Consider the following 24,036-nt stretch of genomic DNA (forward strand, 5'->3'; position numbering starts at 1 on the left):
AATTAAAATGAGAAAAACAAAGAGTGATGATGCCCAGGGTAAGAACAGGGCATAGCAAGAAAGAAAATGAAGGTTAAAAAAAAAAAAAACAACACTGCTTAAAACCCTCACTCTGATATGATTAATCTGATGGAAAATTATAGAACCCCCCCAAAAAAGTATTGAAAGATGTGTAAGAATTAGTAATAAGTACAAATCAAATTTAATAAAAAATAGTTATTTCTTAACTCAAGAACACAAAAAGTGCACATAATCATAATATAAGGCTCACCTGTGAACAATATTTATCTAGGCATCATTAACACTAATTATTAACAGCAGTTCCCCAAAACACAGCTCAAATTTCAGTTTCCTTGGCATATTAACTGTAACCGTACAGAGTACAAATTTCACTGTTAGCTCCTCAGTCCAGAAATCACTACATAAATAACGGATGTGTAACATGACCAATGACCAATCAAATCACTTCTTTCAATGTCTGTCAGTGACTGGTTACTACACACCTGTCATTCAGTTCACACACAGACAACAAAGTATGTACTTATGTTGCCTTCTTGTCTCCCAGTGATGAACTCACAGGACATTTTACAAAAATGAAAAACAGAAACTAGCTCCCCCAAAATACAGCAAATAAAAAGTGGTAATACTAGGGGTGAAATTCAAACAAACGTCATTACAGAAGAAATATCTAACTTAAGAATGTGACAATGCCACCATTCAAGAGATTCCACTTAAACTGCCAGAGGATCTTAGTGAGGGTGAACTTACATCCACATAAATGAGGAAAGTGATTGTGATGAGGAGGTGAAGATGTTCCAAAAAGGCTAGTATCCAAAATATATAAAGAAATTATAAAACTCAAGACCCAAAACCCAAATAATCCAACTAAAAAATGGGCAGAAGGCATGAACAGACATTTCTCTACTACTTCATTCATTCATGGATGCGTGCCTCACTATGTTCTCAACTAACACCCATTCAGTATCTACTATTGTCAGGCACTGTATTAAGAGTAGGAAGATGAGAAAATAGTCTCTGTACTTAAGAAACTACATTGTAGAGAAGTGACAGACGAGTGCTCATAAAGCCGTTGGATCCCTTTGAAGTTGACTTTAAGTTTTGACTGCATTTTTTAAAAAACACAAAATTGGAAATAGAAGATGATGCATCTTGAATGTGATTTATGCAAAAAAGAAAAAAACAGAAAAGAAAAGAGAACTCCAATCAGCAAATCCTTACTCAAGAAGAGACCTGGCACTACATCAAAAGACTGGATCAATGGATATACTATATATGTGAAAAGAAATGTTGATATGTGTATATGACTCCATTTTGAACCACTTTTTCAATTAACCTTCTCAATTATCGTCAGGGTCTGTACCATGGATAAGACTTCAACTACAGTTTTATTTTCAGAAAGTGGGTTCACTCATTCTCAATTAACCCTCCTGTTATTTTCTTAATACCTTGAGCTGAACACTTCTATGATACTCGTCTGTAGTAGGTGGACTTACTTAATGCTTTAGGTTCTGTTTTTAATCTGTGGGGAGCCAGGAAAATGAATGGGTTGGGGTAGAGAGAAGAACAGGCTGAAGTATTATACTAAAAGGCTACATGGGGGTTGACACAAGAGTGTGACAGGAAAGATGTATTTAGGCCAGCAGTTCTCCAACTGTGGTCAAGAGACCCCTAGGGAACTTTTTCAAGGGATCCACAGGTCAAAATTATTTTCATAATAATACTGAGACATCATTTGCCTTTTTTCACTCACATTCTCTCAGGAGCATACAGTGAAGTTTTCCAGAAGCTATGTAATGTGTGACATGACAACAGATTGAATGCAGAAGCAGATAGGAGAGTCCAGCTGTCTCCTAGTAAGCCAGACATTTTAAAGAGATTCATGAAATGTAAAACAATGCCACTCTTCTCACTAGATGTTTGTTTTGAACTTTTTTTCATTAAAAAATGTATTATTCATATTAACATGCAATTAATTTATTTTGTTATTTTTAACAAATTAAGTATTTTTATAATTTTGCAGGCTTAATTTCTAAGATGGCTAATTTTAACAGACATAACTTATATAAACAAAAGCTCTGTGGGGCCCATAATATGTTCAAGAATGTGAAAGGGTCCTATGGCCAAAAAGTTTGAGATCCACTGGTTTAAAGCACATGCTAAAAAAATCAAAACTGCCGGGGTGCCTGGGTGGCTCAGTGGGCTAAGCCTCTGCCTTCAGCTCAGGTCATGATCTCAGGGTCCTGGTATCAAGCCCCATGTCAGGCTCTCTGCTCAGCGGGGAGCCTGCTTCCCCCTCTCCCTCTGCCTCTCTGCCTACTTGTGGTCTCTGTCTGTCAAATAAATAAATAAAATCTTTAAAAAAAAAATCAAAACTGCCAACTAAGGGGTTCGAACTTTAGGCTTAATGAGGGTATTTTTTTACTTTCTTTTTTTTTTAAATTTTTTATTTTTTATAAACATATATTTTTATCCCCAGGGGTACAGGTCTGTGAATCGCCAGGTTTACACACTTCACAGCACTCACCAAAGCACATACCCTCCCCAATGTCCATAATCCCACCCCCTTCTCCCAACCCCCTCCCCCCAGCAACCCTCAGTTTGTTTTGTGAGATTAAGAGTCACTTATGGTTTGTCTCCCTCCCAATTCCATCTTGTTTCATTGATTCTTCTTCTACCCACTTAAGCCCCCATGTTGCATCACCACTTCCTCATATCAGGGAGATCATATGATAGTTGGAAAGAACCTAGATGTCCATCAACAGATGAATGGATCAAGAAGATGTGGTATATATACACAATGGAATACTATGCAGCCATCAAAAGAAATGAAATCTTGCCATTTTTTTACTTTCTATTGTTACTTCGCCCACAATTTTCCTTTCCTCCTTCTGTTCCATGATAATATTGGATGGGTGCTATACTCCCAAGATGAATTTCCTCCAGCTGAATTTAAAAGTATTGGGCATGGCATCTCCATTCCTCCTGCCAGGATGAAGTTTCCAGAACTCAACAGAATTTACTGTTGGGAAGACATGCTCCTTCCCACAAAACCAAATACTCCTTTCCTCCCCCAAAGTTGGTAAAGTCAACCACATATCATAGCTTAAAAAAGACTAAGACTTGAAGGAGACAAGGCAATACAAAACATGGGAAGCAGGGTACCTGGGTGGCTCAGTGGGTTAAAGCCTCTGCCTTCGGCTCAGGTCATGATCTCAGGGTCCTAGGATCGAGCCCCACATCAGGCTCTCTGCTTGGTGGATTGCCTAATTCCCCCCTCTCTGCTTGCCTCTCTGCCTACCTGTGATCTCTCTCTCAGTCAAATAAATAAATAAAATCTTTAAAAATTTTTTAAAAATTCAAAATGTGGGAAGAATATTTAGGTTGGTGTGTCAGTGCACCCAAGTAGCCATAATGCAAGAAATTCCCTTGCCAGCAACTTATTTGCCCACCTCACTTCCCAAACCAACAACACAGTTTGCAACAGGCTCAAGAGAGTATCCAAATCAAAGCAAAGCATAAAGCTATTTGCACGTTAACAGAGAAGAGCATAATAAAGTATTAAGGAGATGAGGAGGGAGGGACAGAGAGTGTTGAGGTGAGGGAGAGGAGGTGAATTATAGACAAAAGACTAATATTCAGGCGCCTGGGTGGCTCAGTGGGTTAAGCCGCTGCCTTCGGCTCAGGTCATGATCTCAGGGTCCTGGGATCGAGGCCCGCATCGGGCTCTCTGCTCAGCAGCGAGCCTGCTTCCTCCTCTCTCTCTGCCTGCCTCTCTGCCTGCTTGTGGTCTCTCCCTGTCAAATAAATAAAATCTTTAAAAAAAAATAAAAAAGAAAAAAAAAGACTAATATTCATTAAGGTACATAGAGAATGGTTCATATAACACATGGGGTTTTAGAGAAGTTATTTTTATACAACTGCTACATGGGAACACTTGTTCTCTTGAAATGATGCCAGTTTTTAAAAGGAAACCAATTGTATCATTCAAATTCTGCTTCACAAGTGAACCTTAACTCATTTGCATTGACTACACCACTAATTTTTTTAACCAGCATATTCTACTTTTTCTATCTTGCTAGCAAATATAGTTAATACAAAAAAAAAAATTCTACCCATAACTGGGTGCAGGTAGACAGTGGGCCAAAGAAAATATTCAACTTGTATATATCAGTATGGCTATTCCACTTATTAAAATACTGAAACACTTCCATAATAATGATAAATGAAGTGTGTATAAACACATATGGTACATATAAATACTTTCTAGTAATGATGATTACACAAGAATTAGTTGTCTTTGTGTAAAAATCACTACTTTTTTACGAAGTTTAATGCATAAAGACAGTCCAAACGCATATCAAGACTTTAGATATAATAGTCTCTAGCATAAATGTGTAAAGGAATTAAGATCACTATCCTTTTATATTTTATTGATACAGATGTATGGGTGGAAAACTCCTCTTGGAGATGCAGAATGCCAAAACAAAAACTCCAAAATCTTCATTGGATTTTAATTAAAAAACTTTAAAAGTCTCTGACTTCATTCATTTCTCTTTAGGAACATGACTTTTTTTTCTTTTATTTATTTTCAGCATAACAGTATTCATTATTTTTGCACCACACGCAGTGCTCCATGCAATCCGTGCCCTCTCTAATACCCACCACCTGGTTCCCCCGACCTCCCACCCCCCACACATGACTTTTAATATAAAGAGAAGGCTGAAATGAAAAACAGAATGAGCAGGGTCTCCTCTTGAGTCAACCCACTTTCAGTCATGCCCGTAAAAAAATCTCTTTTGTCACAACTCTTAAGAAGAGCTCATACACAAAAACTGCATGCTCATTCAAGCAAAAAGAAAATTCAAAAATTAAGAGGTATGACCAAATAATGCAGCATATAAGAATACCAGTGGAATTCTGCTTCAAAACGTACTTAAAATTTTCCCATCCATTCAACTAAAAGTACTGTATGTTTTTTTTCAATGCTTAACATTATTATAAGACATACTAAGATCAAAATACCAAATGATAATAATAATGGTCAGTGCCAGGGCTTACAAGGCCTCAAGCTCTGCCCACCACCCTCCCCACCACAGCTCTCTGAGCTCTTGCCCCCTACTACCTGACCCTCACACCCCAGCAGTGGCATTCAACCTACCTCAGGGTTTTGGCCCTTTCCTCTGCCTCTGCCTAGAATACTCACTTCCTAGATGATACAAGATTCACTCCTTCTCTTCACTCAAGTCTCCATTCAAATGTCACATCTTTAGAAATGTCCAACCCTCTTAGTCGGGTAAATCTCGACTCTTGGATTCAGCTCAGGTCATGATCTCAGGGTAGTGAGATTGAGCCCGCTGTCGAGCTCTGTACTCAAGGTGGAGTCTGCTTGAAGATTCTTTCCCTCCCCCACTGCCCTCCTCATATGTTCACTCATGCTATTCCTCTCTTTCTCAAATAAATAAACAAAATCTTTCAAAAACGGCCAACCTTGACCACACAGCACATGGCAGCTCTCCCACCCCTCCCGCCATTTACTATCCCCATGACCCAGATTTCGTTTTTGTCACCGCACTTATCACCAACAGTGATACTCAGATTATTTAGGAGCCACTACAGCAAAGGCACTGATCAACAGGACAGATGCTTTTAGACAAGCTGATCAGTTTCTAAGCTCATTATCATTTAGGCTACTACCCAGACATGCCTCATATATTTGTTTACTCTGTCTTCTTCACTTGAAGGTAAATTCTATGAAGGCAGGGACTTTGCAATATTCAGTCTTCTATTCCTACCACATGCAACAAGACTACTAGTCATACAGTAGATATGTATTAATTATTTGGTTTCTTTATTGAAGTATAATTAACATACTTTAGTTTCAGGTGTATGACATACTGATTTGAAATTTGTATGTATTGTAAAATGATGACCACCATAAGTCCAATTAACATCTGCCACCATACATAGTTAAAAAGTTTTTGTTCTTATGATAAAAACTTAAACTTTATTCCCTTAGCAACTTTCAAATATGCAACACAGTATTATTAAGTACAGTTGCCAATAATTATTTGTGGACATAAGTAACTGAGTACTTTCTGTGTGTCCATGTGTTAATATATTGTAATCATTTATCAAAAATGCAAAGAATTTCTTATATTAAATGTGGTACTGAATTATACAAAGACTATATAAATGTACACATATGTATAGGTTTATAGCATTCGATACAATCAAGCAATTAGTAGTAACATCTAACTAACCATAATTTAATATCTTTGATGATTCAAAGGTTAGCTTCAGGCCTTCACATAAAAAAAGAGTCCCAAAGACACCATCCAGTTCTGACTGTTTCTGCTGTTGAGAGTCTAGGGCAAATCTCTCTAAGAAAATAAATACGCTATACTGGGATTAAAAAAAATTTTTGAAAGCCTAATTTAAATTACATGCAGGGATATTTGAAAAAGCTTAACTTCACTTTCCTTTCAATAAGCAAAACAAAATTTTGAATGCCAGAAGTGGTAGAAATGAATCTCAGCCATAGACTGGTGCTTAGTTTAAGCATAGGAAAGAATCAGTATTGATAAAGGACTGGCAAAGAAGAAGGTAACCCTAGTACTAGTAACAGCAGCAGGATAGCAAAAGTAATAGTAGTAACTACAATGGTCAAATGTATCTTTTCAGCATCCATAAGCTGCAAGGCACTGTGCACAGTACAATGTATACATTATTTCTAATGCCCAGAACCACCACAAAGTAACCCCAGTTACACAAAGGAAAAAAGGGATGGGGGGCTTAGAAAGATCAAGCAACTCTCCCTGGAGACTTGAGAGTGAGGTAGTACTGACTGTCACAGACTCTGCTCAAGAAAGGGAGAGAAAAAAATATTCCCATTTGACTGATGAAGAAGGTGAGAAGCAAAGGATTTTAAAGACTGAAAATTAGGTCTTCTGATTCAGGTCTTTGGCAGTGGAGACAAAATTAATCCTACGCATTCTTGGTTTTGTCAAGACGTTGCCTTGTAATTAAAATTACAAAATTAAATGAATTAAATTACAAAATTAAAATTACAAAATTAAATGAAAGCCCCACCCAATCCAAGTGTTAGGAAATTAAAAAGACCTTCCTAGTAGCTATCTATTCTCAACAATACCACCACAGTGTGGAATGTTTATGCCTCTCTGTCTCTGACTACATCTCCAATGATGACTTACGATATGTATTCCCACCTAATGGACATTGCCCCAATTTTTAATATAAATTTTAGAATATGATTGCATGGATTGTTGTTTACTTTTTTCTTATTTCTCATTACTCATGTGAACTTCAAATCAAGACTATTGTGCTAGAAAAGAAAAATTAAGATTAAAATGGCGTTGCCAGGAGACAGATTAGAGGAAGGCAGAACAGGACTACTATTGCTGGAAGATGGTGGTTAGGAGCTGACTAAGGAAGAGGGAGAACCCAGCAGCTCTCCCGCAGCTGGCGACACTTCCAGTCCCTGAACACCAGCCACACCATGCAAGGCTTGAAGACACAGCAAAGGAACAAAACAAAACACTGTGTTTAACAACACATGGGACTGATTCTGCTCATCGTGTTCCTTTGTTCCCGGTACCTGACGTTACTTTGAAAGAGTCAAATTTCAGTTTCACCGGGTTTCCTGACCACATTGTTTTCCCATTAGGCTTATTACTAAAACAGCTTTTCACAACATCAGTTAACACTTTGAAAATCGGTTCCTATACTACCATCGTATGTGGATTATATCCTTCCCTGCTTTGTTTCTTTAACACAGGAAAAATGGTACAAATTTTTAATCATGTTCTTAAACAGTGAGAGAAGCACCAATGACTCAATGAGTTAAGAAGAGAAGAAAAACCTCAGTGTTGAAACACAGATCCGGATTGTGTCACTAACACAGCAATGCACATGTATGTGCTCCAACATTCTTCTTGAAGCTTTGAGTGAAGAAATGAGTGGTTGCCAAAAAGCTTAATTGTCAATTTTTAATCCATGGGAAGGCGGAAATCTGTCTAAAATGAATTTTTAACATATTGAGTGATAAACATTTGTTAATAATAGCTTGAACTTACTTTTTTATTTAAAATTTTTATTTGGCTTAATAACTTGTTGAGATAAGTACTTTAATGACAGGCCTGGAGGAAGAAAAAAAGACTTGAACATCAACACAAATTAAATTCATTAAAAGTAGAAGAGCTATTCCAAATAGCATATTTTTCCCCCTATAATATGGATTCCGAATGACTTGCCCAGTACAATAAGTCAGTACTAGTTCTGGTTACCATATTTAATCGTGATTTCAGAGATATGTCAAAACATCAAAGGGATATCAACACAAGTAATACACTGGAAGAAAAGAACTGGTGCCAAACAGTTTAAAGCCCTAATTTGTATTGTGTCTTATTTAATTACTGTTATCTTGGAAAAGTAATAAAACTTCAGCTTTATGCATTTGATTTGGGACCCAGATATTTGCAGATGTGGGCAGTAGCAGATTCTACAGAAATGTATTTATAAAGTACCTCGAAGGATATTTTTTCCCCCCAGAAGAGCCTTGACTGGTCACCAGATGTGGAGGCCATATGGCACATGAACGTGACAGCCCTGGGACAATAAGAATGGAGCTAATGCTCGACGGGCAGGAGCAACTGTTCTGAGATCATGGGCAAATGTTTGGTTCTATTGACTTTTTGAACAAGGATCCATATAAACCACTTTGTTTTAAACTTAGAGATAGAGCGTGGCTGGTCATTTCCTCCAACTCTTTATTTTTTGGGCTTGAAAGGAAATTTATCCATCTGTAGTTTATCAGTTGGTCTGAATTTTGTCCTTTTCACATACAATTCATGTTGAAGTTAAAAGAAAGGAAACTGAGTCAGGAACAGATAAATTTTACTTGCTGGAACTCTCAAGGAATTGTTACAGCTCACCAGTCACTAAGATCTGTATATCCTGTTTCTGGAGTAACTTTAAAAAAAAAAAAAAGATTTTATTTATTTATTTAGTTAGTTGTCAGAGTGAGAGAGAGAGAGCACAAGCAGGGGGAGTGGCAGGCAGAGCAGGTAGAGGGAGAAGCAGGCTCCCTGTTAAGCAAGGAGCCCCATGTGGGACTCAATCCCAGGACCCTGGGATCATGACCTGAGCCAAAAGCAGTGGCTTAACCAACTGAGCTACCCAGGTGTCCCTGGAGTAACTCTTGAATTTAATCCTTACTCCCCAAGCTTCAGCCCATTTCCCACAAAGGTGCATCTCCTATCTGAACCCTGCCATGAATTATCAGAACTCCCTGTCTTTGAGTAGGCAGCTCCCACTACTTTCAGAGCCTTTCCTACCCTTTTCTACTTGGTAAACTCCATTTCACCTTCCAAAACATAGTTTAATTATCAACTGCTTATGAAACCTTGTTTGGCTTACCCAGGCAAAACTGTGCCTCTTTAATGCCTTTTTGAGCAAACCCCTGCAAATAAACCCACCAATACATTTCTATTATAATAAGAAATGAATAAAGATAATACTGATGGCAGGGGGACATTTATACAGGGCTCTATTTATGCCAGACACCATGTTAAGTACTTGATGCAAGCTATCTAATTCAAGGTTTATATATAAAGAGTTCTTATAAATGTACAAAGAATAATGCATTTGCATTAGAGACTTTGCAGAAACATATAAAATAAAAATCACTCAATTCAACTGAGGCTGATTAAAGATGGCTACAGATTATTTGTTTCTCCTGCCCTTGAGAAGTGGAGTCCAAATTTTTCCCTGTTGTTTCCCAGCTGGTCAGTAGAAGTGATGCTCCGGGACTTCTGAGGCTAGGTTCTAAGAATAAGAAGTCTTGCAGCATCCACCAGTTCCTCTGGAACACTTTGGGATATCTGAGCCTCTGCCTTTGAGACTGCCATGCTGAAGAGGCCATGCGTAGACACTGTAACTGAGCCCACTGTCCCCCCTCTATGCTACAGTGCCCAGACACATGACTGGCTCCATCTTGGGTCCTTTAGATCAGCCCCTCTTCCAGCCAAATGCTACCAAGTCACCTCCCATGTAGAGCTGAAGAACCGCCCAGCTGAGCCCTGCTTGAATTCCTGCCACACAAAATTATAACCTAGTCACTAAGTTTTCAGTTAAGTTTCTGTGCAGCAATAGATAACTGGAAAACCCACTACTCAGAGAAAACAAAGATAAACATTTTCATATCTTTTCCCACTTTTTTCCCCCTAATATTGTCTAAGTAACTAGCATCCCTTTATGCTGAATCTTTTTTTCTTGTTATGTAACAGAGCTGGGTTCACACTATAAATGCAGTTTTGTTTTTCATACCCACATAAATAAACATTTTCTACCAACATTACAGGATTGACATTTCCTGACCTCATTAAAAATAGTCATTACCAGGAAGTATAAACCTTTTCAAGAGTCTTGTCATATACTGCCAAAATATGCCATGACAAAATTCATTCTAAAAGTAGTGTTTCTTGATGACCACACCATTAAGCTATGCCCAACATTAAATTATCATTTGTCAAGCCTTGCTAATTTGAAGTGGTAAATTGCTTCTCAATGTAGTTTGAGCTTACTTTTTTTGTTACTAGGAAAAGTACTCATTTTTTCATATCTTATTAGGCACTGTTATTTCTTCATCTTTAAAATGGCTGGACACATTTTTTTAACCATTTTTTTTGGACAATTATGTTTTTCTTATCCACATGAATGGATTCTTCACATGCCATGTGTATCAATGCCTTTATGGCAATATTCTATTTTGTTTGCCTTTTATAGGGATTTGATTTATTAGTATTCTATATATAAATTATAAAGGTAATAATAATGGCTATTGTGTTTTCTATGTGATTGGCAAAGGACAGGTCTTTTACTTAAGTTTTTATATTCTGAAGGCTTACTAAGTTTGCTAAGGAAACTAAGGCTTAATGAGTAATAAGTAAATAATAAGTAATGAGTAAATAAGTTCCCATAAGATCACTCAGTAAATGTTGGGGGGGGGCAACGGGAAGATGATAAAAGTTTTTGGTGGCATTCATAGATTTGACAAGATGAAACCCAAGTTACAGACATGATCAGGTATACCCTCTTCTATGACCTTTCACAAAAAGGGAAGTCTGAGATCAAATTCATGTTCTTAGAGTAGGTTTACCTATGACCCATGATTGCCTCATTGGTGCATAAAAATACACATATATTCCTCCTGACCATAAATAATCATTTAAACTCTTAAACTTTTCCTCTTTTTATGCTTTTTCCATGAAATTATTCCCTTTTCTGGGTGTGGCAGAAATTAAGTTGAGATAAACCAGATGAAAATACCTCACTAACCATAAGATACTACACATTCACTGAACTAATGTGCACTGTGTGTTTCCTGTATGTTAGGAACATTCCAAGTGAAGGGAAAGCACGGATAAATAAATGATCAGATGCTGCTCTGTCAGTGTGGGAGCGGCGGTGGCACAGGAAGACAGACACACAGAATGGAAAGCCATGCTACGACTGACACATTATCACAGATGCATGGATGCAGGGCTATGGCACACTAAAAAAAAAACCATTTACATGGTAAGACATACATCCTCTATCAGTTGAAAAGCACTTTTTAATAACTAATTGGCTGTTTCACACCCAACAGTTGCTCAAAATTTGTGCTATGGTCCTTATCATGTAACTATCTAGAGCTTCTCTACTCACTATGTAATGTCAACTCCGCAATAGCAGAGACCTTCTTTTTCTCATTTACTCATGCAACCTCAGTGCCAAAGAATGGTGTGTGGTGTCTGGTAGATGCTCAATAAATATTTGTTGGCTGGAAGGATGGCTTTTTACATTGTGACTGCATAAGAAATAATCCCCATTTAGAGACTTTCACTAGTACTCTTACAAAAAACAAAATATTTGCTTCTAAACTTTGATCTGTATTTTCCTTTTTTTGTTTTTTTTTTTTTACTCTATTCTTTTGTCATGCTCCGAAAGAACACACTGAATTAGTCTATTTCCTATTCAGTATACTAATTACTTGTAAGAAGAATTTCAATCTGGTCAGTGCCACTAGGAACTATTCTAGTCAGTAAAGTGTGCTCACGACATGTGCCTTGGTTAGTGTATTTATCATATTTAAATGGGAAGCTTTCCTCTAAAGAGTTATATTTTTTTAAATCTTATTTTATTTTTCCAGTGTTCCAAGATTCATTGTTTAGGTACCACACCCAGTGTTATATTTATGGGGTTACTGTTAATATACCTCTTTCTCATTTAGACTATGATCTTTTAAAAAATCTCAATAGGAGAAAAGAAAACAAATCCATCAAACAAAAGTTACCTAAAAAAAAAAAAAAAACCAAAAAACCTAATGATACTATATATATGTATATATAACAAAGGTATATATATATTTTTCTTTACTACCAAACCACCTTAATATGCCCTACATGTGTAACTTCTCTAATGTTTTATATTTTGTTTTTCTATCAAAACTAAAGTGAAAGAATACAAAGTAAAAAAAGAAGAAGAGGGCCTGGGTGGCTCAGTGGGTTAAGCCTCTGCCTTCAGCTCAGGTCATGATCTCAGGTTCCTGGGATTGAGTCCCACATCAGGCTCTCCACTCGGTGGGGAGCCTGCTTCCCCCACTCTCTGCCTGCCTATCTGCCTACTTGTGATCTCACTCTCTTGTCAGATAAATAAATAAAATTTAAGGGGAAAAAAAAGAAGAACAAAAATTCTATATTTTTCAGTAGAGTTAATAACCAGGAATGGCAAACCCAAATTTTTCCAATTTTATCTCATTTTTTCTAGTTAAAAATTATGAATCCAAAATGGAACAAGAAAAACAAACTTCCAACACTGGTAGTATATCAAACAAATAAAATAGCAGCACTAAACAAAACAAAACCATTACTGAGAAAAAGAAAAAACTATACCAACTTCACATGGACTAAGTACAAAAAAGGAACCTTCTGTACTGTTGTCAAACCACAATAAAGATTTAAAAAACAAAATCCCATGAGTGGATTATAATAGAAACAGCTCCATGTGGGAGGGTGGTAATTTATCAATTTTTAACAAATATTTCCCTTGAAATAGACTTTTTCACAATTCTGTTTTGCTCATTTGTTCCTTTTTTAAGAGCTCAAAATCAAGGTATTGAAAAAATTAAGAATACTATTTCTGCATGTGTTCAGAAAATATTCCTACCAACAACACAGGGTATGACCAGTGTCAAATTGGCTAGCTGCAGATTTTTTTTCCTGCACAGACACAAAATGACATAAATTACTCTAGGAGAAATATTTCCATACTGTCTGTAAAATAACACTGTAACACTATTCTGCAAATTATAAGCTAGCACTGTCCCTGTTGGAGAACACTGAAGAAAGTGTGCTGAAGAGACCCATATACCCCTAAGGAATGTGTGACTGTAGGATATTTGGACCATGCGACATTCCTCATTCAACATTCATCACTTCCAGTGCTAACACATTCTGGAGAAAACGAGACAGGCAGACTGATCAGCTTCCATTCAGCACCATCCCACCCTGCTTTGAGTACCTTAATTCAGAAGTAAGGAACGGGAGGAACAGAGGGGGATACAAAGGCACTGATATTCAAGGTGCTTAGGTTGGCCAAATCCTCACAATGCCTCTCGCTCAAAAAAACCTCAGATTCTGAACAATTATTTCTCTTACTTCCTTTTTTTTTTTTTTTTGACCTTATATTTGGAGGTTTATTTCTGTTCTGTTCTGCTGATTTATGTGTTTATTTTTATGCCAGTACCATACCGTTTTGATTACTGTAGCTGTGTCATCTAATCTGAAATCAAGATGTGTGATGCCTCCAGTTTTATTCTTTCTCAGACTCACTTTTGCTATTTGGGGCCTTCTGTGGATCTCTATGAGCTTTAGGTTTTTGTTTTTAATTTCTGTAGAAAATGCTATTGGAATTTTGATTGGGATGGCACTGATGTATAGATGGCTTTGGGGAGTATGGATTTTTTTTTATTAACATATAATGTATTATTTGTTTCAGGGGTACACGTCTGTGATTCATCAGTCTTACACAATTCACAGCACTCACCATAGCACATACCCTCCTCTATTTCTCTTATTTTTGAGGATTAGCAGCCTCTGGCCAAAAAAAAAGAAAGAAAGAAAGAGCTAAGAGAGAAATCCATACCCAGACCCAAGCCTACTGTCTAACACTGTCTAATATCAGGTACCCACTAATATCAAGCTAACCTCTAGCACTCTCAGAATCCTTAGGTCAGAAGTAGAGTAGGGGGAGCCTCGGTGGCTTAGTTATTAACATCTGCCTTTGGCTCAGGCCATGATCCTCCTGGGATCGAGCCCCACATTGGGCTCCCTGCTTGGTGGGAAGCCTGCTTTCCCTATCCCACACACCCTGGTTGTGTTCCTGATCTTGCTGTCTCTCTCCCTCTGTCAAATAAATTAAAAAAAAAAAAAAAAAAAAGTGAAGTGGTAAGGTCGTGTAAATACTCAGCCAACCTCAGCCTTCAGAAAGACCTGCCCTTGGGGCGCCTGGGTGGCTCAGTGGGTTGGGGCCTCTGCCTTCGGCTCGGGGCATGATCCCAGGGTCCTGGGATTGAGCCCCGCATTGGGCTCTCTGCTCCACGGGGAGCCTTCTTCCTCCTTTCTCTGCCTGCCTCTCTGCCTGCTTGTGATTTCTCTCTCTTTGTCAAATAAATAAAATCTTTTTTTTTTTTTTTAAAAAAAAGAAAGACCTGCCTTTAAGTTATACCCAAGATTTCCTGTGAGTGAACATAAACAAGACTTGGCTTCTCTAAGGCTAACTAACATTACAAAAAAAAAAAAAAAAATCAATTAAACAGTGTTATTTCCTTCCATTCTTAGGAGCCCAGATGTTTAAAAAGAAAAAAAAAAAATCCCAGCAACCACTAGGATACTACAGCGTAGTACAGAGAGAGGGAGTGGCTCGGGACAGAAGACTGTCAGCATAGGGAAGCACAGATCATTATTATGTCGCTTTTGGTCAAGCAAACCAGAATGGTTGTAGCTCTTGTTTTTTACCAAAGACCCACCCAGATGTGCCTTTGGCCACTGGCATAAATCTATATTTGAAACATTTTTGGTAGACCCACAAAACGCTAAGAACCAAAATTGTTAGCCTTAAGCTTACTTTGCCTGATTACTAACTCTGGCTTCCAGCTGGAATAACATATGATATCATTACTTGTAAGGCAAGCCCAGTTTAAAAGCGATCGTTTACTTAGCCTATATATTCAACTCTCGCTTTCTAATCAGATGGTTGGCACAAATTCACTTAACTCCAAAACCTGGCGATGTGCCGTCCCTAGACAAACAAAAAGAAATTCATGGGTTGGGTTATTTTTTTCTGTTTTCCATTTGTCTCTTTTATTATTCAAAAATGCAATACTTTAAGGTGATAGAGGAGAAGAATGACATCAAAATAAAATATCCTGCAAGAGAAAAGTGAAATGAAGACAATGTATCCTTTATATATATACATATACATACATACATATATATATATATATATATATATATATATATATATATATATATATATGATATATTATTAGCCCCAGGGGTACAGGTCTGTGAATCGCCTGGTTTACACACTTCACAGCACTCACCATAGCACATACCCTCCCCAATGTCCATAACCCCACCACCCTGTCCCTAACCCCCTCCCGCCGGTTACCCTCAGTTTGTTTTGTGATAGTAAGAAGGACAATGTATACTTAAGGAGAAATGTACAAGTCTCCTGAGATTTCAACAAAAGATTTGCTGGGGAGTAAAATTCAAGATGAAAATCTAACCTGGTTGCCAAACTTACAGATCAAGGAAAAATAAATTAGTGGACAAGGATCATTTTAATGATCTCAGTACTCACAGATGAAGTTATCAAATAAATGCATATAAACCGAACATTTAATTAATGGGCTATGTAGGCCCTACTATGTTTTGAAAACTTTTTTATTTTACCCAAATGCCTGAGAACAAGAGTAAATGGAATGTGAGACAGAAGTGGCCAATATTCATCTTGCCGTTTTGCCCCAGGACAAATATTCCAGCTCTACAGAGTAGTGCAGGGCATGGCTTCAATCAGACACATCTAGGTCTCACCCTGGCTCCAATACCCACGAGCCGTAAGACCACAGTCAAATTCGTAACTTGCCCAACCTCTGCCATATGGGGCTCAAATCTGAATCAGCAGTTCCGAAAGTTTATTTATAAATTGGTTGATGAGAATCTAGGACTTACTTTTTTCTTAAAGGCAACAATGTAAGTGCAGTACTCAGGGACTCAGACCAGCCCAGAAAATCCTATCTGGTCCCAGATACTTGAAAATGACACAAACGGGACTCATGCAGTGATAGGTAATCCACAAGAAAGAAACCACAAATGGTCCGGTTGTGTCCAGCAGATAGCATGTGCTCAGTGATTGCTATTACATGGAATGAACAGAATATATTCTTTTGAAAGAGGCTTTTCGGCTGATTTTCCCTCCACCATTCAGAAGCGACACCTCTCTTGGCAGAGAACTAGAAGGCAGGGGCTTCTTTGGGAGAAAACAGAAAGGGATGAAGAGATGATTTATATTTCTGAGAACCAGAAAAGCTTACTCTAGTTACAGTGTCTCACCAGGTGTTCTGAATTGTGAGGGAAAAGGAAGGGGAGGTCTTGACAATTAATAAAAGAGTCTAATCATCTGAGTCCCTGGGGGACCCCAAGATGTTGGTCTATTCAGATCTCTCTAATTCTTTCATCTGGGACTTTTTAGAAAATTTGCTCAGATATTTTTAAAACTCTAACAATTTGTGGTTGCATTAAAATAAGCTAAATCTCATAGACTACTTCCAAATACTCCAGAATCTGGTGATATTTAAGAGGACAGGCATCGAGACAATTCATTACTTTGACTACATTCTCATGAGGTCATAAAATGACCGGAATGACAAGGCTCACAGAACAAACTGCTGTGATGAAAACAGCAGCGAAAGGTGTCCATGTTACTCAGAATGTAGTTTAGGGAGGGTCACAAAGACCCCAAAGTATAGTGGCTTTAGCAAGATAGGAATGTATTTCTCAGTTACATAAAGTCCAGGTAGGTGATCCAGGGCTGGTAAGGTTTTTACAGCATCTTCAGCAAACCAGCCATGGTCCTTCCATCATTCATTCAAACATCTCCAACACACAGCTTCCTCTCATGACCCAAGACGGCCATCCTGGCTGATTTCAGCACGTGGGAGAAAAGGGTAAAAGGCGTGTACCTCCCCTTTCCGTGCACAGCCTGAAGGTGGCCCGTATCACTTCTGGTGTCTCATTCACTAGAACCTAGCTGCAAAGGTGACTGGGAAGTATATTTATTATTTTGGGGACTATGTGCTCTGTAAGAAGTCAGAACAGGTGTTAACATAAAGAAGCCTCTGTCTTATGTCTGTCCATATAAGGCATCATTTTTGACTCTAGTAAAGCTCTTAAGTCTTCATGCATATTCAGGTGCTGATCTGTGGCAAGTGAACTCCATATTTATAACAAACTTCTCAAAGTTCCACAGGCAGGCAGTTAAGCCTGCTATGGCAAGCATGAAAACAAGGAGTGTACATTCTGGAACATACGCGCAAACAAGGTCAACAAAGATCAGATCACTTATAGTCTAGCAAGGGAGACACTGAATGTGTAAACAAAAAATGTCAGGGAAGGAGAAGCAAAATTAAAACAAAGTAACACACGAGGCTACTTAGGGGAGGCTTGGCTTCCCTGAGGAGATGGCAGTTAAGTTTTGATCTGGGTCAGCCGTGACAAAAGCTGGGGAAAAAAACACCTTAATACTTTAAAGTCTCAAGGTTCCCCATTTATCAGAGTCAAAGTTGCTTCAGCTCTGATTTTCTTTACTTGAGCCTATTATGCATGGAAGAGGAGGAATGTGTGTGTGGGCGCGTGCACGTGTTCGCGTGTGCCTGCGGGTGTGCCTGGGAAGAGGAGATGTTGGACTTGATATTGAAGTTAATACCTAAGAGCTGGAGCACTCCAACACCGTGAGAAGAGGCCTTGGAGCGATTTACAAAGAAAGGAGGATAAACAAAGCCAATGGTTAGGAACGTTGAGAGACCATGCAACCTTTGTATTTGGAAGTTATTTTTTTCACCTGTTTTAAATAGTGCTTCTTAGTGTTTATATCTCTTAAATAAAGTTAACTAATTTCAGGTCTCTTGTTCTTACTAAATTTTGGTTCGAAATGAATGATCAGCAGTTGTGAATAAAATGTCTCGGGTGTTTTTAATCAAAATGAGTTACGTATAAAACAGGTAATAAGTAAATTCAATAATTAAAGTTTGTACATTAGTATTGCTTGAAGATACTAATCATGGGTTTATTTTAACTAAGATAATCTGTCATGATTTTTAATAATTTAAAGGCACTGTTTTTACATTTAAAATATTATACAAGTTATATTTCACTATGGAGACCCAAGTTAAGTCAACACATTGTTGAGCTATCAAGAATCCACTGAGAAAAACCTTAACCTAAGACCTCATAGTGCCAGCCCTAGAGGTCATCCCCAAAGCATCTACCCCTGATCCTCAAGCAGACTAGGCAAAAGTTCAGTGTCACTTAAATAGTTCTGATGTATTCACAGCATAGTTCACTAGATACAGACTTGATGAAAAAAAATTACCTCCTCAACTTACAAAAGGTGCTAAAGTGAAATGAATAACCCAAGGAACAAACCTTATGTAGTTTGCCAGCGAAGGCAAACTACCTCTCCAATGACACTATTTAAACCGTGGGCAATACGGCAGTCAGGAAGACACCAAGTCAGACCTAAGGGCTGGGGGATTTTCCATCTACTTCCTACCTTCAAAGCCCCCTTTTATTGACTTAAAGATACCCCTGATGATAACACACACCATTATTTTATATGCTTCCAGCAAGAAACAGAATACTGCCACTAAACTAAGAAATACCATGAATTTCAGGACGCATTCCAATTTCAGAAATACTAAAATGTGAAAAAAGTGGACATCTTAGAATCCATGAGAAATGGTAGTATTCTTCTGACCAAGTCTGTCCCATTTGTTTTCAGGATGGAAAATTACCTTTGCTATTTTCAAACTAGTTGTCAAAAAAGAAAATTGTCTTCTGTATTATGTCACAATCTCCCTCCTACCTCTCTTTGTAACAACTGCTTAATACAAATGTCCAAAGAGGTAACTGATAAATCCCCATCTAACTCTTCTCCAAAAGTACTGAAGACATTTCATTCAAAACAACTGCTGATTACAGTAGGGCTCTCCAAGGGGGCCACCAAGAAACCCAGCACCCCCCTTCCCAACCATGTTTCTGAACAAATTGGGAAATAAAGCAGACCTTAGTAAAGGCTGATTTACTAAGTCCAAACATCACTATTATTAATGATAAAGGCCAGTCTGGGTGGTAAAATGTTAGGTCTGTTAGTCAAGTTGCCTCGTTCCTTTGGAGCTCCAGAACCAGGCAGGCTTTTTCTCCAGGTCAGAGGCAAGCTCTTACAAGGTGAGGCCTCCCATGAAGACCCAGGGTACAGCACCTGCTCCTTGCCTGCCAGTGGGCTCTAAAGAGTAAGAGGAGTGGCAGATTCTGGTCCTGAAAGAGCAGAGTACCACAGTGCTCTCCATGGGCAGAGCCCCTCTCGAGAAGAGGAAAGGCAGAGTTGAGACCGTTCAATCATCTCAAATTTGCCGACCAGAAAAACTACCCCTCTTCCCAAGAGGCTGTAAAGGGTCAGAAACAGACTAAGAGCATGCCTAGGAAAAGCCCTTCCTCATGGAAATTGGGAGTGGGGGAAACTTGATGCTTTCTAATACTTGCCTCTGTTGTCATTTTTGATGTGATACTGTGAAACCATATGATAATTACTGTGAAAATCACTGTGACATCATACAAAACATGCTTTTAGTCTCTTCCCCCAGTTCCCGGCATAAAGCTTCTAAATCCTTGTATTTTCCTGAGCAATAGAAATGCTAGGAGCATCGTTTGTTCTCATATTTGATCTTTGACCCTGGATCCTGGTACATGGAACTCCTAAATCCATTGGAATTTTCTGGGTGATAGGAGCATCTTTTGTTTTAATGAGGTAACTCTTGGTGGATTCCTAGATAGCTCCCAGGGACTGGTAACCAGAAAGACCAAGCCGTGAGTAGAAGCTTGGAACTTTCAACCTCATCCCCATCCTTCAGGGAAAGGGGGAGGGGCTAGAGACTGAGTCAATCAATCATGCCTATGCAATGAAGCCTCCATAAAAATCCCTCAAGTACACAGCTTTGGGGTTGGTAAACACACCCATGTGCTGGGAGGGTGGCACATCCCAACCGCAGGGGGACAGAATCTCCTGCACTAAAAAGCCTTCCAGACCTCATCCTAGATACCTCTTAATCTGAATTTCATCTTTATCCTTTGTAATATCCTTTAAAATAAACTGGTATACTTAAATAAATGTATCCTGGGTTCTCTGAGCCACTATAGCAAATTATCAAACCCAAGGAGGGGGTCATGGAAGACCCAATATATAACTGGTTGATCAGAAGTATGAGAAGTCTAGACTTGCAATTGGTATTTGAAGTGGGGGGGGCAGTCTAGTGGGACCCACCCTGTACCCCAGGGGGTGTGCCCTGGCCCCATGTAGTTAGTATCATGACTGAAATGTAGGACACCCAATTGCAGTCTGGAGTTGATAACTGATTGGTGTAGGAAAATCTCTACACGTTTTGTGCCAGAAATGTTGAGAGTAGTATTAAAAGAAATAAGAAGTTTTCTTTTAAACATGGTCCATAATTTTCCTCCTCAGGAAAAACCCTATGAAAAATCTATAATCTATAAATGACACTCAGGTCTGACTTTGGGAATCATCTTTTTCTGCCTCTTACTCACTCTTTAGCTACACGATGTCACCAATACTTTTGCAAGTGAAAAATCGTAACAAAACAGGACCTCCCATGGTGTGGGTGAGATCAGGCATGGAACTGCAATGAGGCATGACGCCTCCAAGCCACGCCACAAGGCTGGGGACAACATGCAAGCTCTGAAGGACTGGGAAGGTAAACCCCCAATGTGTTACAGCACAGGCAGACACTTGCTTACTTAGGGAAATCTGATTTGTTGTAGCAGAGATATTCTGAAATTTAGTACGTCATAAAAAGAACTCACTCTACCCATTAAAAATTTCTTTGACAATTAGTGAAGTAGCATGCTTATTTTTCATTGCAAAGGCAGGTAGAATTTAAAACTAAGCAACATGTACCTGGGTTATCTTGAATGGCTTTGCAACTCATTTGTATTTTATTTAAAAATCACTTTCCAAGTTGGATTTTTTAACTTGTAAATAAAAATTGTGCCTAAAGAACTAACTGGAGATAGATAACACATATGTACAAGGCCGGTTTTTAGGTAGTATAAACCCAGTTCCCTCTTCTACACAGAGTTTGCTACTGTTCCATAGCCATGATAAATTATGGTCAATAAAGTTTTTCTTTGTGACAATTACCATGAAAACATCAGGTTTGCATGGTAGACATGGGTGTTATATGCAACTAATGCATTATTGAAGACTACATCAGAAACTAATGATGTACTCTGAGTTGGCTAATTGAACTTAATAAAAAAAAGATAAAGATATGCATTATAGAAATTATTGGATTTACATCTAGACTTATAAAGAAAGATGCTGTGAAACGTTATTGAACAGTAAATACAAAAAGTCAGCAACATTTTTCTAAGTAAAACCTCATTTTTCCTGAACAAATTTTAAGTTAGAAATACAAAGTCTAGGTGAGAGTATGTTAAAGGCATTGCTCACATAAAATAAATTGGCATTTGTAATATTTCTGGTTCAACTGAAAGAATAAATAACAACTACTATTTACTGAGCACTTACTCCATGCCAAACACTCCACTTAGTGATGGACATACATAATTTTATTCAGTCCTAACAATAACAAACACCAGGAGGTAAGCAATTTAATCCTAATTAGATGAGGTGACTAAATCAAACTTTCTTGCTATACTATGAAAATTCTTTGTAGGCTACCACCCAAATTAAGTAAATCCATACTTTGATTTAAAAAAAAAAAAAGCAAAGCTACTCTTATAAGTGAATACATTCATTAATAGCATCAAAACTGTATCCATGTTCAGGTTAAATTTGCTCTTTTCTACATTTTAAACTTGAAACAGAAACAGTTCTCTCTTAATGAGCACACATGTACCAAACACCTAAAACACAGACTGTGATTTTGGACCCTGGAGATAAGGGAAAGGAAAAGGATTTGCGAGGATATTTTATCTCCTTTGGTTTTGAAAAGCACATTCACTGCTGATAAATATTAGATTTGTCCCAACAACACTCAAAATAGTTTCCCTTTTGAGAAAATAACACTCTCTTTCTGTCATTTTCGGAAGCCTCAGCCAAACATAAGTCTTATGAATTGTACTAGGATCTGTTGCTGATTTGTCACAAAATTGCCAAAACCACCGAACTGAGAGATGGTAGTGTAGAGGAAAGGCGGTGACCTGTGTTTGGTTATAGATTTCCAGGACCAATTTCTTTTTCTTAACCAAGATTGTCTATAATGTTAGTTATAAAGTCAACATTGAGGTCCTGGTGACAGTGGCCTGGTAGAGAGTGGTGGAAATGAGACACCAAAGAAATAAACAACTCTCCATGCTGGCTGAGATTTGCATCTAGGTGGCTCTCAAGGTCTTTGGGAAAAGCTAGGAGCCACCCTCATGTTCAAAATAGACTTAGATGCTCTACTTTCAAACCGAAGTCCATAAAAGGAACAGCTCACCGAATATTAGGACCTGTTACACTAATGGCTAAGCGTAAACTATATAAAGTAAGCATGGCTGTAAACGAGGAGCAGTGGGGATGGCCCGTCAGCAAGTTTGCCTATGCTAAAGCACTAACTCGCAAGGAAATGACCGAGAACACATGGCTTGCCTAGGCAATGTGCAATTACGATAAAAGCAGGGTTTTGGCATTTTAAATGCTTACTTCTTTTTCCCAGTGTTTTTATTCCTTTCTATTTGCTGAAAGAACCACACCAAGTCTTGTGGTCACATCTGAGGCAGTCTAATATGGACCAGGATTCTAAAAATTAATTATAAATATAAGATGGGTTAGAATTAAAACTGTGTCAAGTTTCTTCAGGAACCTCTATTGAGTTGAAAGATTATTGTTCCTGAGAGAACACTGCTCTGCCTTATTTTGAAACACTTTTGTTAGATTTTGGAGCTGGGGGAAACAAAGGGTGAGGGCTTTGTCTGTGTGGTAGGGCAGTGAGGAGGAAAGGAGTTGGAGAAGAGGCCTAGAGCAGGTTATCAGAGCCCAAAGGAATGAAAAGGGTTTCCATGGGTGGGGTGGAAGCCCCAGTGCAGGCTGTCACCACCTAAGGAAGGTATCTTTACATGATGGGTGGCAGAGCCCAGCAATGCTGGAACCTGAAGAGGATAGAGAGGACATCCACGTGGAAGCTGGAAGCAATGAGGCCCCAGTGCAAGGTATAAGAACCTGAGCAAAGTGGATGGGAATGGGGGAATATGGTCAAAAAGTCTATCAAGGCCCCTGTGCCATGAGGAGGGCATGGTGGGAAGGGGAGGGGACACAGGATATGGGGGAAAATGAAGCAGCAGGCCTATATGGGTTGTCAGAATCAAAGGAGGTGAGAGAAGCATTCATCAGAGGTTGGAGGAGAAGAATATCCCCAAGACCCTGTCAGCCTGAGCAGGGAGGTGACAGCATCTAAACAGGGGAGTCGCCACGGCAGTATTGTAGGAGGACCAGAGCCTGCAGAGCGAGGAGGCATCAGTGTCAGGGGAGCAGAAGTGGGGCCTGCTGGGGGGTCATGGAGCCTCAGAGAGTGAGAAGGGCACCCATGCATGAGGGCGAGGCAGGGGTAGCACAGTGCACGACGGCAGAGCTCAAGTAACATGAGAAGGGCATCTATCT

At 38.7% G+C, this 24,036-nt stretch overlaps 1 protein-coding gene across 2 annotated transcripts in view; it reads right to left on the reverse strand.

The window, feature by feature from the left end:
- The window catches only part of SCFD2 (sec1 family domain containing 2), a 428,274-nt gene that overhangs the window by 296,915 nt on the left and 107,323 nt on the right, over positions 1–24,036 (reverse strand). The gene's annotated exons all lie outside the window — the stretch shown is intronic.

The sequence above is a fragment of the Mustela erminea genome, chromosome 2 (assembly GCF_009829155.1).
Source record: "Mustela erminea isolate mMusErm1 chromosome 2, mMusErm1.Pri, whole genome shotgun sequence".
NCBI classification, from domain to species: domain Eukaryota; kingdom Metazoa; phylum Chordata; class Mammalia; order Carnivora; family Mustelidae; genus Mustela; species Mustela erminea.